This window comes from Canis lupus, chromosome 18, assembly GCF_011100685.1.
Source record: "Canis lupus familiaris isolate Mischka breed German Shepherd chromosome 18, alternate assembly UU_Cfam_GSD_1.0, whole genome shotgun sequence".
NCBI lineage: Eukaryota > Metazoa > Chordata > Mammalia > Carnivora > Canidae > Canis > Canis lupus.
In genome coordinates, this window is record NC_049239.1 from 18,117,876 (window position 1) to 18,134,288 (window position 16,413).

General features: G+C 36.7%; 1 protein-coding gene across 6 annotated transcripts in view; it reads left to right on the plus strand.

Annotated features, from left to right (window-relative positions):
• The window catches only part of PHTF2 (putative homeodomain transcription factor 2), a 113,305-nt gene that overhangs the window by 28,561 nt on the left and 68,331 nt on the right, over positions 1-16,413 (plus strand). The window lies entirely within an intron of this gene.

Below are 16,413 nucleotides of genomic sequence, written 5' to 3' on the forward strand. Positions count from 1 at the left end.
TGCCTTATTCTTCAGGTCCTAGTAACAAAACATAATTATATATTGAAAGCTTTTCTCATATGGGATAAAATCAGACAATTTGTAAATTTAATTGAATTGGAAATGGTAATTAGGGTGCTTTAAAAATTAAAGAAACCTAAGAATACAGTCCATCTTTGTGTTATTTCTTTTCTGTGTAGAATATACCACAGATGTACACTATCATGTTACATGGAACGTACTGAATCAGAAGTACCAATGTTGATCATACTATTAATTTAGTCTTTTGTAGTTCTCTATATTGGTGTCATCTTTGCCTTTAACCTCCACTCAGCTTTAAACTGAATTAAATAAAACTAAATTTTTTTTATTTCCTTCATAGATCTTTGAAAGCTTTCCTCTTAATGTCTACTTAAGAGATTTAGTAATGTTTATTAAACATTTTATCTATGTGACTTTTTATGTTAAACATTTCAAACTTCACTAAAGATCATTTGTAGAATGTACTAGTTTGACTTTTCTTGGTAACAGAAGGTTTGAAATATTACACTTACATTCAGTTAGCACACTAATACCCTTCTTATTGGAGGGTCATTTACCTAGTAGCTTTGGATATGTGCAACCAAAAAATTCTCCAGAGCAACCATCACAGATGTCACAAATTGTATCTAGCAAATGTAATCACACATTTTATGTTAGTGAGCCACCAGAACCATTAACCAGATTTTATTTGTTCTATTTTTAAATTTTGCTTTTATATTTAATTTTCTTAAAGAAATACATGTGAATGAAAGATGAGTGTTTCAAGGCCTATTTAAAAAAAAATAGCAGTACTCATATTACCTTTCTCTAACCTTATGCAACTTCTGAGTTTTCCCCAGAGGCAATTAAATTCTCTATAGCTTGAACCAAAGTTCTACTACTCCTCATCCCTGGTAGGGAATGAGGAAGGATGAGTTGCAAATGTGAGGTGTGAAGTTTTGGTTCATAATTACTTTTGGGGGAATGCTGACATTTGTGGGTTAGAAATCAAAGATACTAAATGGCACGCGATACTCTAAACTAGGGTTGGCAGACTTCTATAAAGAGCCATATAGTAAATATTTTAGGCTTTGAGGGCCATAAGGTTTCTGTGACAGCTACTCAGTTCTGCTGTCATATAGTACAAAAGCAGCCATAGATTGTATGTAAGAATGAAATGAATGGGGATGGCCATGTTCTAATAGAATAATTAACAAAAACAGGCAGTGGGCTAGATGTGGCCCAGAGGTCTTAGTCTGCTTATCTGTGCTCTATCATAGTCCCAGACAACAAAGAATTGCCCTGCTCAAAATGCAGTGGTGCCTTGTTAAATTATATTGATTGGGTTTTTTAATGGTATTTACTTCATGTTTTTAAACCTTGCTTTTTTATTATTTCATTATAGATGTTACTTGTTGATTTCTGACTGTATGATAAGGATTTAGCTTTATTAATGAGTTACCCCCCCCAACCTTGTTTCCCCCAATCCTCCCAGGAACAACAAATTTTGGTGAAATCAATATACAGGACTTCTATTTGTATATGCATTGTAGAGTTGGGTCATATACTATGATATTTCCTGTCTATGCTACTTTTTTCCTGTTTCGCTTGATTTTCCTAGTTCTCCAAAGTCTCTGATAAAACTATAGAACTCCTTTAGTTGTACTCCATCGCATTCCAGTATTCCAGTAGTTCCTTTTTTCCCTTGGGAATGGCCTCCTAGAACTCTCTGCCCTTCTGCTCCATGCTGGGGGAACTGGCCTCATGTTACACCTCTCATCTGCTATCTCGGTATTCCCTTTTATCATCAGCCTGAGAGTTCCTTCAGAGTCACACAAATTTGTTTCTGTTTTTTCTTTTAAAAATATGTTTATTTAAAAAGTCATTTTTTTTTTTTAAGATTTTATTTATTCATTCACAAGAGACACACACAGAGAGAGAGAGAGGCAGAGACACAGGCAGAGGGAGAAACAGGCTCCGTGCAGGAAGCCTGACCTGGGACCCGATCCCAGGTCTCCAGGATCACGCCCTGGGCCGAAGGCAGCGCTAAACCACTGAGCCACCCGGGCTGCCCTAAAAAGTCATTTTAGAGGCAGTTATGTTTCAATGCAAAGGAAGCTTGAGTACTGATGCTGATACTTACTGATTATTTCATTTCTTTGAGTTTCACTTACCACTCTATACGTTAACTAGGTAATGGTTCTCATCTTTTCAGTCATGCATCCCTATGAAATTTCCAAATTCTCAGAATCTTACTTCCAGAAAAGTGTGTATAACACATAAACACAACAAAATTTCACATCTGATTTGAACCCCATAAGTCTTATATTAAGGTAATTTTTAAGACATTAGTATTTTAAACATTCTTTGATTTTGTGACTAATCATTTGATAGTATTTACTTTAGGTACGCCTGGGTGGTTCAGCGGTCAGGCGTCTGCCTTCGACTCAGGGCATGATTCTGGGATCCAGTCCCGCATCGGGACATTTTCTAATAGCTTTACATTTGTGAACTAATTTAGCATAGGTAAATAATGAAAGAGGAGGTCTGGCTGCACCTGGCTGGCTTAGTCAGTAGAGTATGTGACTCTAGATTTCAAGATTGTAATAAGTTCAAGCCCCAGGCTGAGTGTGGATCCTGCTTAAAAAAGAAGAGAGAGAGAGAGAAGGTCTGTTTCCTGTTTCTGAACATTGATGGGTGAGGCTCTGCTGCCTGAAGCTGTTGTAGTGACTTCCTCCCATGAGGGAAGCTTGTCAGCAGGCTAAGGATGGCAAAGGTGACTCAGAACCTCAGTTTTTCAGGATTTTTGAGATACAGAATTAACTCTGGAAATGACCTACTTTGGGACTTCTTATTGTGTGAGTTAATAACTCCCTTATTTTTTTTCAGTTACTTGAATTAGAGTTTTATTTCCTTGCAGCTGAAAATGTTCCAAATGATACACAAGAAATGCATTGTAATGGGATATGGTTTCCCATAAGGGCCTCTTTTGCCTCTAGATGGTTGTATTAGTAGATAGGAAATTGAGACCTACCAAGATAGAAGTACCAAGCCTCAGACAGATGGATTTATTACATTTTCTCTTTTAATTTTTTTTCTTGAACCATGTTCTCATACATATCATTAAATCTTTAATGTAATTTTAGGCTATTGTGAGTTATAGCATGTTATGGTTGAAAGAACATTTGTGTTTGATTTTGTTACATCTATCAGCTTGTGATATTGAAGATGTTACTTAATCTCTCAGCCTCAGTTCTGTCTTTTGTAAACTGAGGATAGTCATGTTTCTCCTGTGTTCTTCACAGGGTTGTGAAGGAATAAATCAATTTTAACTATGATTTTTAAAAAGTTTTTCAAAGCAGTTTATGAATTGTTCAGTAAATCTGAAGCATCACTCTTAAAAATAATATTATGTATTTTATGAGTTGGGATATATTAGATGAGGAATTAAAATGGTTTTCAGTACTGAACAGTTTCTGTAATAACCATGTTTATAGTACAGCTATTCCTCCTTCTGTCCGGCCAAAGAGGTGGCTATATGGCTAAGACAAGACCAGATATAGTACCTCACTCATCTCCTTGGCCACAGTAATTGGCCTAGGTATATCTGATGACCCAACTGTCCTTCTACAAACCTAATTATTTAAGAGTGTAAATAATGGGGTGGGTGATAGGGGCAGAGGGAGAGGAAGAAAGAGAAACTCAGGTGGAAGCCCAGTGCAGAGCCTGAGGTGGGGCTTAATTTTATGATCCTGAGATCATGGCCTGAGTGGAAATCAAGAGTGGACCGCCCAATCAACTGAGCCACCCAGGTGCCCCTAACCTTTTTATTCTTTTTTTTTTTTTTTAAGATTTTATTTATTATTCATGAGAGACACAAAGAGTGAGGCAGAGACATAGGCAGAGGGAGAAGCTGGCTCCTTATGGTGAGCCTGATGCGGGACTCGATTCCAGGACCCTGGGCTCACAACCTGAGCCAAAGGCAGACACTCAACCAGTGAGTCACCTAGGTACCCCTAACCCTTTTGTTCTTAAGTAAAGCTGATGGAAAATACCTTCTTGCCTCTTGCAAGGAGCTAGATGGATGACAGTCTGCAGCAGCCAGAAGAGAATGAGACAGCACTAGAATGAGTCAGGAGTAGGGAAAAAAGAGACACCACAGGCCAACATGGTGCTCTAGTTTGTGGATTCACTCCACCCTGATGTTAACTTCACCCCTGAACTTTGAATTGTTTAGGCATATCAGCCAATAAATCCCCCCCTTTTGCTGATGCTAATGTGAATTGGATTTTTTACTTATAAAAGAGTTCTGATTAATGCAAAGGCAATCAATATATATATATATATATATATATGTTTCACTGGGGTATACTCAGAAGACCACGGGATTTTAGGTTTTCAGCTTCATGAATTTTGAGAAACTGGACACCTGTTTGTGTTCAGGACTGTTTGTGTCCTGTTTATGAAACAGAACTCAGGTTAAGAAACAGTGTTATCAGCTGTTCAGAGCTTTCCTCCCTGCTTTCAGCCACAGGCTGCCCTCTTTGAGGGTGACCACTGTATGAGGCAGTACATCTTAATGGGTAACACAAACATAGGTTTTGGGGTTGGAAAGCTGAGATTTGAATCCTCATTCTTGAAAGCCAGTGTGATTTCAGACAAGTTGCTTAATGTTTCTGCATTTCACTTTCTTTGTATATATAAATACTATTTTTTGTATTTATTTGAGGATTAATTGATTATATATGTAAAGTATTAAGCAAAGTGCTCCACAGGGTAAGCTTTCAATAAATAGAAGTTATTTCTATTATTATTTTGTATTCCCCATACTTCTCAGATGAATTGCTCCCCAAACTTAACAGAGTGCTTTATTTCATGAATTCTAAAAATTCTCATGAGGCTAAAAAAAGATTCTTACTCTTATTTTAAATGAGAAACCTAGAATGTCTAATATTCAGCACGAGAACAGCGGGTATTTGTTGTTGTTTGCTCTCTAACACTCTTACAGTAAAGTCATGATTAAGTGTAATTTATAAAGCCCAGCTGTCTTCGCTGCAGTCACTGGTCATGTTTTCCATTTCTTCCCTTTTCATGTCTCTTACTTGCCAAAAACAAGACTTGTCCTACCAGAAATAGATTGGTTAGTTACTGAAATATTTGCCTTTTCACTTACAATTTTTCTACTCATTTTAGTTATGAAGTTCTTAATTTTCCACTCTTATCCATTCCCAGGTTGGGTATTTCTAGCATAAATAATTCGAGTTTTAATTTTGTTTACAAGAAAAAAACAACACTGTGTAGTAGTCATGATAGTTTGACTTTGGAGATCATCTAGTTTCTGTTAAACTTTTTGCTTTATAAATAAGAAACCTGATGCCTGTACATCTAATACCTTGATCATAGTCATGAATTAGTAATAAAACCAAAACTCAGGTCTACTGACTTTCAGGTCACTCTTTACTTCTCTACTAAAGTTGCTTTGAAAAATGGACTGAAGAAACTCCTATAAAATTTCCTTGTTTAATTTGAGAATTTTTTAAAGATGACTTCTGATGTGAATGTGGGGAGGTATACATCTTTTCTTAAAAAGATGGTTAGTATTATATATACATATCTGTAGATTTAGCAGCAGTAATTACAGTGATGATGATAGTACCACCACACATTTAAATAGCATTTATTTTTCAGAATGCTTCCATTTCTGTTTTTATCGTTTCATTTATTGTGACAATGAAATGACTGAACTCAGTGGTTGTAATAAGATTTATGAGAAGTTATATAAGTTTTCTGGGGCTTTCATTTCATTTCATTACAAACTAGGTTGCTTAAGATAACAGAAATTAATTTTTTTCTCAGTTCTGGAGGCAACAAGCCTAAAATCAAAGTGTCAGCAGGTTTGGTTCCCTCTGTAGGGAGGTTTGAGGGAGAAACTGCCCCGTGAGTCTCTTCTGGCTTCTGGTGAACACAGTCCTTGGTGTTCCTTGGCTTTCTGATGCATCATTCCAATCTCTGTCCCCATCTTCATGTTGCCTTTCTTCACTCTTCTTTTTTTTTTTTTTTCTTCACTCTTCTTATAAGGACACCAGTCAGTGGATTTAGTTCCACTCTAAATCGAGGATGATCTCATCTTGAGATCCTTAACCAATTACATCTGCAAAGACCCTATTTCCAAATGAGGTCCTGGTCCAAGGTCCTGGGTAGACATGAATTTTTGTGGGATATGCTACAGGAGTGTGTCTAAAGCATATGATTGGTTTGAGTGGATTCCATGTGGAGATGTGTAGCTTTATGCCCTTCTGTGTAGCTATATCCTAGACTACCAGTATTGGACTGAGTAAAAGATCAGGATCCTCAATATTTTCTTTATATTCTTAAAAGTTAAGATTAAAATTATTCATTAAGCTACTTTCCTATGTGAAATGTTAAGGAATAAGTTTGTAATAGAATTAGGCACAATTTTCTACATCCAGTTCTTACTAAGTACAGAAATATTTGTGTTCTTTAATTATATGAGGTTTAGTGTCTTAATTATTATAAATTATAATACTATCCTTTCCCTTAAAAAAGCACATGTAAATTACACCACTGTGTATATTTCTCAGTGTTCTAGTCCTTGAGCATCGTCAGATTTACTTTTTGATAAATTTTTGACTCTTAAAATACCAGTTGTTTCTATTAGAACCAAACAATATTGTATGTAAAGGTAAACATTTAAATGTTTACAGAATATTAATCTGTGGTTCCAGATATAAAACTGTAGAAGTTGAGTTAAAGTATAAAGTTTTTAAAATTCAAACTCTTACTGAATCAAATGTATGAGAATATATTTTTTTCTATTTTTTTTCCATAATGGCTACAGAATTTTGAATAATCATCTATCTCTTAGATGCTTCAGGATTTTGTTTGGGGCTAAATATGTACAACACATTAGACTGATTATGTGCTGGAGGACATATTTGGCTTTCCTGAATAGGTTACCTGATACTATTTTTATTTACCAAGCTTAAATTAGTTTAACTTTATTGAGCTTAATTTGTCTAGATTATTGAGATGAGAATTTTTAAAGGTAATTAAATGAGATAACATATGTAAACACCAAGTGCAGTGTTGGTGTATAGTAGGTGTTCAATCTACTTACTGATTACCGAGTAGTAGTTCCTCTCTCTGTTCTCTTTTGCTAAATATGGAGTGTTGTTACTAATAATATATTTGGATAACTAAAGGTTTTGCTTAGTAGTTTTTCTAAACTGGACATTTTTGTATCTATTAGAAGACATTAGAAGGAAAACATTAGAAGTGGTCAGATTTTTTTGTATTTTTGAGAATTCTGTTCTTGCATTTCATTGCTTTCTCCCTTATCCTTTTTTAACTTCTAGCACAAATTGTTTTTTTCTCATTAGAAGAAGTGGTCAGTTTTTTTGTATTTTTGAGAATTCCGTTCTTGCATTTCATTGCTTTCTCCCTTATCCTTTGTTTTAACTTCTAGCACAAATTGTTTTTTTCTCAGCATATGTCATGTATTTGAGATCATTTTTTTCTTTCATGGCAAGGAGAGGCGTTTGGGGAAGGAACAAAACAAATGATGCTTTAAAAAGTGGATAGATTGGGGATCCCTGGGTGGCTCAGCAGTTTGGTGCCTGCCTTTGGTCCTGGGTGCAATCCTGGAGTCCTGGGATCGAGTCCCACGTCGGGCTTCTGGCATGGAGCCTGCTTCTCCCTCTACCTGTGTCTCTGCCTCTCTCTCTCTCTCTCTCTGTCATGAATAAATAAATAAAATCTTTAAAAAAAAAAAGTGGATAGTTGAGTAGGGGTGCCTGGCTAGTTCTGTTGGTTAATGATCTGACTTTGGCTCAGGTCATGATGTTGGGGTCCTGGGGTCAGCCCCATCAAGCTTCGTGCTCAGCGGGGAGTCTGCTTGTCCCTCTCCTGATCCCTCTGCCCCAAACCCCTCTTTCTCTCTTTGTCTCTCTCTCAGATAAATAAATAAAATCTCTTTTTTTTTTAAGATTTTGTTTATTTATTCATAGAGACACAGAGAGAGAGAGAGAGGCAGAGACACCGGCAGAGGGAGAAGCAGGCTCCATGCAGGAAGCCCGACGTGGGATTCGATCCCAGGTCTCCAGGATCACACCCCAGGCTGCAGGCGGCGCTAAACCACTGCGCCACCGGGGCTGCCCAATAAAATCCTTTTTAAAAAGTGGATAGATTAAATAAATAGAAGGACAGATATAGTTTAAGTTTCGTGCACTTTGCAAAGCATTTGCAAACACACACTACACTATTTGGTGAATTTTCTGAGTATCTTTCAGAGACCAAACTTTGTTTCATTTTTTACTCTTTCCAAGAAGTTCTTTAACTTTCACTGCAATCGAATAGCAGTGGCTTTTTCTAGTACTTTCCTGATCAGTGTTTGTTTTTGTGTTTTAGTTACGGTTTTGGTTTAGAATGCATTGTGATTTATCTCTCTTCTTATTGCTGTGAATTTTCACTTCTATGGGCTTATTTCCATTTGGTTTTTTGGTTTTTTTTAATATTTTATTTATTTATTCAGAGAGAGAGAGAGAGAGAGAGAGGCAGAGACACAGGCAGAGGGAGAAGCAGGCTCCATGCAGGGAGCCCAACGTGGGACTTGATCCCAGGTCTCCAGGATCACGCCCTGGGCCGAAGGTGCTAAACCGCTGAGCCACCAGGGCTGCCCCCATTTGTTGTTTAATCAGGTAGTAGAATTGTAGGTAGATTAATTATATTGCTCTGAAGTAAAAATCAGAGTGAAAGCTCAATGGGATTTCAGTTTGGGTAAAAATTCAAGTATTCCAGTGAACTGATACTTCTTTTTTTTTTTTTTTTAAGATTTTATTTATTTATTCATGAGAGACACAGAGAGAGAGAGAGAGAGAGAGAGAGGCAGAGACACAGGCAAAGGGAGAAGCAGGCCCCATGCAGGGACCCCGACATGGGACTCGATCCCAGAACCCTGGGATCACACCCTGAGCTGAAGGCGGCACTAAACTGCTGAGCCACCCAGGCTGCCCTGAACTGATTTTTCAAACACATCTTTAAATGATTGAGAAACCTTCATTCATTTCTTTCCTTCTCTCTTTCCTTCTCCCTCCTTTCCTTCCTCCTGTGCCTGTTTGCCTGAAGCTATCCCTGAGATTGCCTTATGGTAGAATCTAACTTCTTTTTTTTTTTTTTATTTTCTAATTTATTCATGATAGAGAGAGAGAGACAGAGAGAGAGAGAGAGGCAGAGACACAGGCAGAGGGAGAAGCAGGCTCCGTGCAGGGAGCCCGACAACGGGACTTGATCCTGGGTCTCCAGGATCAGGCTCTGGACTGAAGGCAGCCTGAACTGCTGAGCCACCCAGGGATCCCCAGAATCTAACTTCTTACTAAGGAATCAGAAATGTATAGACAGAAAAGACCTGGTAAAGTAGCCATTCTAATATTTTGAGTTTACAAATGAAGACACTGAGTGATAAGGAACAAGGTTTGGTTTTGTTTTTTAAATCTAGAGATCTTGTCAGCTGTACCACGAGTTATAGAATTTTCAATTTTTGAATGAGTAGAACCTGTGCTTAATTGAGATAACCAATTAAATGCCTATGGGTAAAAAAAAAGGGGGGGAATAGAGGGTGGGGAGAACCTTGCACTGTTCCCTAGCAGTATCCTGAGTTGCTACCCAGTAATGTTTACCGACTCCAAGGAGACCTATATTCAGTACTCCTGAGTATAAAAGTACGGGTTTCACAAAAACACTTCCAGTAGAAAATTCTGTATCTATTTTTAAAGTTTTTGCAACATGTTTTTACCATGTTTAGACACTGTGACTACATAAATACCAAAATGGTTAGTAGTATTTATGTTTGTCCTCTTTAGAAAAGGAGTATTTGGTAACAGAAGGTTTTTGTTTTTGTTTTGGAAGTACTTTGATAGGTCAGAAGTAGGAATTTGTACATAGGACATAACTTCTTTGAAATGCTGTGGTTCTCTTATTTGCTTATGACTTTTTTTTCACCTTTTGGATAAATGAAGAAAGTTATTCCATTAAAAGGAAACATCTATTTGCTTGCAGGAGTTGCCAGGTACAGTGCCTAATAATTAAAATAGTTGTTTACACAGGTATAAGGAAATCCAAGAAACAATGTTATTCGACTAGAGTTGAAGTTTTTAATGGATAAAGTTTCTTTACACCCCCTTGGGAGTTGGGGAAAAAATTATTTTATGACACACTGGAAAACTAGTTTCTAACCCTTTTCATTTAATGATGAATAGATTTAAAATAGAAATGTTACTCAAGGATATGATGTTTGCCAGTTATATTCCAAATATCTTGCCTTCAATTTATCTTTAACCATGGTAACAGACATAGTGGTGAAATAAGTTGGTAGTTTGCCACTGGCTGCCTAAAATTAGGTGAATGTACAAGCTTTGAAAAGGCCCGGGAGTGTCTGAAACACTGGTGTTAACCTGCTGTGTGTTTATAGTGCCACAAAGAGTAACATTTATAAATGCTGTTTGACAGAGTAACTTAAAAGCCAGATTGCTCTTTGCCATATAGCCCTAGGATTTAAACAGATAAAAGCTGTTAATTCAACACTAAGGAGTGATTCATAAGAATAAAACGCTGAAGAGGGTATACAACTTAAACATTTCTCATTCAGATTTTTGCTTAAAATTAATATCTTTATTAAGTGGATATGTTATACTTGTTCATTTAGAGTGGAGTCTTGAGTTTGCTTTCTGTTTTAGGTGTCCTCCCTACCACACCCCATAATGGGATAAGAAATACAAAGAGTTCTGGTTTACCTTTTTTTTAAAGATGTTATTTATTTTTTCATGAGAGAGACAGAGAGAGGCAGAGACATAGGCAGAGGGAGAAGCAGGCTCCCTGCAGGGAGCCCAACATGGGACTCGATCCTGGGACCCCGGGGTCATGACCTGAGCCAAAGGCAGCTGCTCAGCCACTGAGCCACCCAGGAGCCCTGGTTTACCTTGTTTATAAGGAAGTGGGTTGGTATGTGGCTCTAACCAGGTAAAAACATTATAAAGAGAAAAGTCAGGTGGCCTTATTAAAATTTAATTCTTTTAGAGCTTTAGGGAATAAGAAGATGAGGTCATATTTTTCCTATCTCAAAGTGGTAGACAGCAGGATATATTTTTTTAATTACTGCTTTATGGACGCTGTAACACTTTGTTATGTGATCTATTTTTATTTACTGGTAGAAAACTAAGGAAGTTGCTAGGTGAAGCCTTACTATTTTGACTTCCTATAGGGAAAATTCAGTACATTTAGTTTTACCAGCATAGTTTGACTTTTAGGATCAAAGACTTTTATTACCAGGATGTTCTCTCTCTCTCTCTCTCTTTCCCCCTGGCAGAATTTGCAACTCTCTGTACTTAAATAACATTTATGGTGGACCTATTAGGTATCAAGCACTGAGTACTTACCTTACTACAAGCTCTGCTTCATGGGGGAATCAAAATGCAAATAACTATGATGCTTTATGGTAAATGCTACAATAGAATTATTCTTTTTTTTTTAATAGAATTATTCTTAAAGTGCTGTGAGAAGTCACATAAAGTTCTGTCTAAATTTGTTTTGCCAGTCACCATTCTGTTACATTTATATCCTAAATATTTTTCAGATTTGCTAATGATCCCCCTTCCTTCATTATTTCTTCTTGTTCCAGTTAAATATCTTCTCTTCAAAACCACCAGGGTGATTTATCTTAAATAAAAATTTGAGCTTGTCTTTACCTACTGAATAACAGTCTCCTAAGACTTCGTCTCACATGTGGAGAAACTCCCAAGTTTCTTCACAAAGGAATTTTTTAAAAATCTAATTTCAGTTAGCTTCCTAGCCTCATCCAACCTTTAGCTTTTAATCACTAACTCCAACCTCCATCAAATACAACTTTTTGAAGTCTCCCCATGCTGGTTTTTACCTTATTGCCCCACATCTGCTTTATTTATTTATTTATTTATTTTAATCTAACTGAAATTGATCCTTAAACTCAAAGCTGGTCTTCTCCCTCAAGGATGTCTTTCCTAATCCTGTGGGGAAAGAATTAGGTCCCAAACTAGTTCCTATACTAGCTCTCTTGTGTGTGCTCTGTTCATGGCAGAAGGTAGTACTTTTTTTTTTTTTTTTTAACTTTGATTCTCTCTCTCTCTCTCTCCTTTTTTTTTTTTAAGATTATTTATTTATGAGACACACACACACACACACACACACACACACACACACACATACACACGAGGGGCAGAGACACAGGCAGAGGGAGAAACAGGCTCCATGCAGGGAGCCCGACACAGGACTCGATCCCGGGTCTCCAGGATTACGTGCTGGGCCAAAGGCAGATGCTCTACCGCTGAGCCACCCAGGCATCCCAATTCTTTCTCTTTTCACAGCTATATAAAGTAGAATGGTACTTACCTACCGTCCTTCAAATATCAACACTATTTTTTGGTTGTTTTTAATTATCATTTTGAAATCTTGGCTTCAAGATATTTGATGTGATTCAGCCTGTTGGCAGTTACTCATGCTCAGGTGGTCCTCTCTTGCTACTAGGAGCCTATTCAGGTGGCTTCTGAGTCTCTAGTTATATTGTTATTCCTTTGAAGAAACAAATTTGAAATGGGATCAATTCTTTCTGCATATAGACAGGGAAAGCCACAGGGAGATCCTGATCCTTTTTACCACCCTAGATAGAAACAGTGTTGGTGGTATAGTTATAAACTAAATTCTTTCTGCTCCATCTAAGAGCAATTATAGGGAACTCTTTTATGTAAATTCAGTTTTTCTTCTACCTCTTTGTTGTATTTTGTGTATTTGTGTATTTGTAGGGATCATGACCTGAGCCAAAGGCAAATGCTCAACCACTGAGCCACCCAGGCCCCCTCATTTCTCAATTTATTGGACTTAGTTTTTTTCCCCTGTTTGTGGAACTTACTTAGGAAAATGCTGGCCAAGTTACATAAAAGAATGTGGTGCAGTGGAAAGGGCATGGAGTTGTAAATCAGAACTTGAGTTTCTGCTCCAACATACTAGGTGTAGAGAACTCTGACACCTTTTAAAGTCTCAGTTGTCTCATCAGTACAAGAAGTTAATTTGGTCTGTACAGCATAAGATTGCAAACCCTTTTACAAAGCACTTGACAGAAATTGATACTTTTGTACAGTCTTAGTGTCAGGATAAATAGTTCATTATAAATTTTACAAATACTGTAAGTGAATATTTTATTTCTTCCTCTGAGGCCTAAATATCCATACTAAAGATTAAAGGTATAACTTCTATAGACATACTTGAGTCAGTAGCAGTTTTATAGCCTTCTGGATTCTTACAATTACAGTATACCTTTTTTTCTTTTCTTTTTTTTTTAATATTTATTTGAGAGGATGAGAGAGGGAGACCACACACATGCATCTGGGGCATAGGGGAGGAGCAGAGGGAGAGAAAGAGAATCACTCAAGCAGACTCCCCAAAGAGCTTGGAGCCCAATGTGGAGTTCCATCCCAGGACCCCAAGATCATGACATGAGCTGAAAGCAAGATTCGGCTGCCCAACCGAGCCACTGAGGTGCCCTACCGCATACCTTTTCTTGACCAATGATGATGGTGGTACAACTCCCTTAGATTCTTATTCTGAGGAATCTGGACTAAGCACCTAAAAGCAATGTATCTTAAGTTTTTTTCTCCATTTTATTCTTATCCTGTATAGATAAATGGAAAGAAGCCAAACAATATTAATGTATTTGATTTTGAATAATTTATATCTGTTTCATGGTCTCATTTTTTATTTCAAGTGATTGAATTAACAGCAATAATGTCAGGTATTTTCTAAATTACAAGTATAATTAAATAACCAACATATGTTAATACTTTTGGCATTGAAATTGCCTCAAAAAATGAAACACATTTTTATGCTATTTGTAGTACACTGTTAGAAATATGTAAACAAGGAAAATACTGTAGTCTTGATTGGTATTATGTACACATGGTTTAGTCAGAGTTATGTTTGAGAATAATAAACCAGAATATACCCTATGATAAATACTGAAAGAATGCAAATAAGGCATATGTGTTCCTTCCTTGTCTCATGCTGCAGTATGAAGGAAAAGGAAGCATTGGGCAATTCATCCAAATGACATAATAGCTAACTTTTATTGAGCTCATATGTGTCAGTTACTATTGTTAGCTCAATATGTAGTAGCACATTGAATCCTCATAGTTACCATGATTAGTATTAACTGTTTTACATATTTTTAGAGCTGAATAATTTGTACTTCATGAAGTTTGGTGTATTCTCATTTGCTTTTTTAGCAGGGTCTGATTACTTCCCTCTGGCGAGGCAGCCAGGGAGAAACAAGAGAGATAGGACTATCTAACAGGGGCTAGGGGTTAAATGCCACTCTTCATAGGTACCTGTTAGTGAACAGAGCCAAGACAAGAGGACATAGGTTTTGTGTAAGGTTGTGAATGAAAATACTGGTAGGTAGTTACTGGCTCAGCTGTGGAGCCAATCACCAGAATTTGAATTCCTGTATTCTGCTACTTAAGTTTAACTTTGTATAATTTAACTTTTTCTAACTGTGCATTAGGGATACAATAATATCTATTTCATAGAGTTGTGAGGATTAAATGAGTTAGTACATGGAACATGTGTCTGGTGCTTGATAAATAATAAATGCTAACTATTATTATTATTAACAATATTAATTGCCTTGGCTGACAAGGACCTGGAAACCAGAAACCCTAATATCTTTCATCAACCAGGGGTGAGGGCCTTCTATCTGGCTGGGTCCCAATCAGTCTATGGTTATTTTAGAGATAGGCTCTAACTGTGATCTTGGGTGGTATAAAAGTTGTTTGTTTTCAGTGAGTATTACCTGATACCAACACTTTTTTTACTTTTATTTTCAAATTACCCATAATTTTAATACATACTATTTCTCAGACAAAACCCCTGATAAAGATGTTGTATGAATTCTCAGGGGGAAAAGTTTGGGGAGAGATTTTGTTTAAAAATGGGAAAATTCTTCAGAAATCTCTCTTTACTATAATAAATGAGAAAACCCAGAGAAATCAAAGTAATTTGACTGAAGTCATTGAGTTAGTAAGTAGTGAGGCTGGATTTAGTCCTGTGCCCTTACTAACTAATTAGTTCTCCTGCTTTTATTTTTATTTTTATTTTTTTATTTTTAAAGATTTTATTTATTCATGAGAGACAGAGACAGAGAGAGAGGCAGAGACACAGGCAGATGGAGAAGCAGGCTTCATGCAAGGAGCCCAATGCAGGACTCGATCTTGGGGCTCCGGGATCACGCCCTGAGCCAAAGACTGATGCTCAACCGCATAGCAACTCAGGCATCCCAGTTCTCTTGCTTTTAAGAAGAAATAATAAAACAAATTATTTTAGAGTGAATATAGGTTTTCTGATTTTATTTCATTTTGTAAAGAGGATAATGTCTTAAGTTGGTCATGTAATAGGACTAGATTCCATTTTTTTAATTGCTTATAAATCCTTCTATAAGAAGGATTTTTTTCCCTGAAAGCAAATACTGTGATATCAACAGACTATAGTTTGATATTGTTAGATTTTTAAAATCAAATCAATCTGTGTGTGTGTGTGTATTTCCCTTTAAACACTTGTCATGTTATTTTTACTTAAAGAAATTTTACAGAAATATAGCTGTTCTTTTTCTACAAAACAGTTTTATTGATGCTAAATAAGTGCCATAAAATGCACTTGTTTTAAGTATCCAATTCAATAATTCTTACTGGGATGCCTGGGTAAGCATCCAACTCTTATTTTTGGCTTAGGTTGTGATCTCGGGGTCATGAGATCTAGCCCTGCATCAGGCTCTGCACTCAGCCTCTGTTGTAGCATGTTTGAGTACTACTTCTTCTTTTTTTTTTTTTTTTTATTGCCCAGTAGGATCCCATTGTGCCACATTTTTTTAATTCACAATTGATGGACATTTGTATTGTTTCTAGTTTTTGACTGTTATGAATAATGCAGGCATAAACATTTATGTAGAGATCTTTATATGTATATATATTTTCATTTCTCTTGGGCGGGTAAGTAGGAGTAAAAGTACCAGGTCATAACTGTCAAACTTTTTCAGAGCGGCTGCTTCACCGTACATTCCTACAAGCAGTGTATGAGGATTCTAGCTTCTCCACATCCTTGCCAGTATGTTATTATTTGTCCTTTTGGTTACAGCCACTTTAGTAGGAGTGAAGTAGTGTCTCATAGGTTAATTTGCATAGATGTTTCTTTTCCTTGATTGTTTATTTTGGGTATTATAATTTTACTTCAAAATTACTGTAGCTTTAGAAATTCTGGAAGAGACTGGCATGCTTGTCTTTGCCATGTGAAGTGTTGGTTTCGCAGAAAATTCTGACTCCA